The following is a 2,500-nucleotide window of genomic DNA, read 5'->3' as shown; positions in this document are numbered from 1 at the left end:
GCAGTTGGCGATAACGAGCATCAGCAGCAACAGCAGCCGCAAATGATGTCCGCTCGAGGGTGTAGCACTAAAGACCTGAGCCAGTGTGCAGTAAAGCAGCAGTAGCAGTGGCTGCAGCAACAGTAGCAGAAGTAGTAGAAAGCAGGCTGTCGGAATCAGCAAAAAAGGGGTGAGCCACCATCAGTGGAGTGAGGGCGCTGGTCGCCTGTTGAAAGCAAAGTTGTTGAAGCAGCAGTGCACCTGTGGACCACGCCATTGGCACACACCGTTGGCCACCTGCCAATCCCGAAGGACCTTGCTCGCGGGTGCATGTGGATGTGTGCGAAGAAAGTGTGAGAAAGTGACCAGCGAAAGGAAAATTGAAGCTAGTGGTAGGCTCGCTCGCAGGATGTCCTTAAGCCCAATAGATCGGTCCGGTCATCGTGCGGAGGGGATCGATTTTCAAGTTCAATCACAGTGACCTGTTCGTTTGGCTTGGTCCCAGGCTTCAGATTTGTTCTTCATTTTCAACGGGATAATTCTTCACATTATCTGAGGTGCCCCATTTGTGCAAGGACTGTGCAAGGACCTGCCCTCTGTCTTCGTCTGGTCGTGCGAAAGGTCCCATGACGGGGTTAACCCAGTTACAAAACTCAAGGACAATGATTTGTGCGCCAGGTGGCTATGGAATGTGTCTGTGCGCCTGTGTCTGTGTTTGAGATTGAGTGCAAAATAGTCGTGTAGTGTACGCGCGCGCGGCCGTGTATGTGTGCGAGAGTGTTTGTGCTGGCACTGGAATGAAGGGATGAGGGATGCTGGAGGGATGCTGCTCGCTGCGTGTTGCTCCTGCAGTTAATGTTACCGTAGGCTTCGCTTACTTCGATCTTCGGGTTGTTCGTGAAAATGGAAAATCCAAACTTTCTCTCCCGCTCGCCCTCATCCCATACCATTCTCTCTTGCGTTCTCCTGTCCCTTTCTGGAATACTTCTCGTTCTCTTCCTGTCGTCCAGCGCGTAGTGCGTACATGGGGAGTTCCTCTTTTCTCTTTGGCAACTCTTTGTTCTCTCCGCAGCAGCAGCAGCAGCAGCAGCAGCAGTAGTAGTAGTACACGAGTGAAAGTCGAGACTTGATGTTAAGGGTGGCATTGGTATGCCATATCCAGTGAGAAGAAATCAAATCAGAGCAAACAGCAGCAGTATCGGAGTCCGCAGGAAATCGAACATCAGCTCATCCCCATCTTTTCCATCGATATCAGAGGATCCCACTGAGTACTGTGGGATATGACATGAATGTCCTCTCATGGCACCCCATCTTTTGCATCAGATCTCCTTCTCCTCCGATCAGACCAGACAAGGCTCTCTCTCTCTCTCTCTTTCGTTATCTCTCTTTGGTTTAAAACCGTGAAATTAAACAAGGGAGGATCAGTAAGGGATGTTGCGAAAAACCTTGTAAATCACACGCGTTTGCTCTCGTGCTACTCGTCCGACTCGTGTACAGCACAGCAGTACACCACCAATACAGACGGCGTAAGCAAAGCGAGCTTCCTGCGGAGAAGCAACCTGATAGGGACACCCGACATAGACAAGCTCGAGTTGTATGGTATGTGGGACGTGATACGGAGGATGGGGCAGCTGAATGAATGAATGAATGAAATTTTCAAAAACTGGGACATAGCACACAGGCAGAAGCAGCCGCAGCAGCAGTAGTTGACTGAGAGTGGGTGGTGATGTCAGGTGGACTTGCCAGTCTCGAGAGGGCATCGCTCATCTTGTTAGGATCGGTGCAGAAAGCACCACGGTGCGCCACATACAACAAGCATTTGAAGAAGGAATTCCTGAAACTACAAGCTTCTCAATAGAGGCGAAAGAACCCTCGAGTTTAAAGGTTCTCTAATTTACATAAAAAAAAATCGTAAAGCTTCTATGAAATGTGTTTTTAAAAGAAACAGCCACAACTGACATTTATCCCTGTCTGTTTGGCCAAACGGATAGCGATTTGTTAGACGTTTTGCTCCAATAACTTCTATTCACACAGTAAAGCATCCCTATCTCGTCACTAACCGCTTTCCTTGCTATCGATTTCTTTGTCTCTCGTTTCTCGACCGCAGAAGCAATAGGAATCGCGCAACAGAAACGTGGCGAAGCACGTTCGCGGTGGACGAGACACACCCCGAAAGTAGGCCATCACCTATTTATCGACATCCAGTGCCAATTAATAGTCCATTTCCGTGCACGGACCCAATCCTAGCTGTCGAAGGACCGATCGAACCGTGAACCGTGGTGGACGCAAGCGCGACGTACGCCACGCGAGAGTACCTTTGCGCCCTGCCCTGCCCTGCCCTGCCCGCTGGATGCTGGATGTCACGAATGAGGCCGAGGGAATTGTATTGAATGAATCGAGCTGTTGCTACTGATACTGCTGCTGCTGCTGTGCTGCTGCTGAGCAAACGCATAACTGGAATTGAATTAATCGCTTCACACCTTCCACCAAAACCCGAGGGACTGGAAGAGTGAAATGAACC

General features: G+C 50.0%; 1 protein-coding gene across 3 annotated transcripts in view; it reads left to right on the top strand.

Annotated features, from left to right (window-relative positions):
- Positions 1–2,500, top strand: part of LOC126572105 (neuronal acetylcholine receptor subunit alpha-7-like) — an 18,459-nt gene that overhangs the window by 1,092 nt on the left and 14,867 nt on the right. For all 3 annotated transcript variants that reach the window (XM_050231158.1, XM_050231159.1, XM_050231160.1), the window contains exon 2: positions 2,087–2,500. This exon is cut by the window's right edge and continues 354 nt beyond it. The gene's annotated coding sequence lies outside the window, so the exon portion shown is untranslated. The remainder of the gene's footprint in view (positions 1–2,086) is intronic.

The sequence above is a fragment of the Anopheles aquasalis genome, chromosome 2, assembly GCF_943734665.1.
Source record: "Anopheles aquasalis chromosome 2, idAnoAquaMG_Q_19, whole genome shotgun sequence".
NCBI classification, from domain to species: domain Eukaryota; kingdom Metazoa; phylum Arthropoda; class Insecta; order Diptera; family Culicidae; genus Anopheles; species Anopheles aquasalis.
This window is presented reverse-complemented; position numbering and strand designations above follow the sequence as displayed.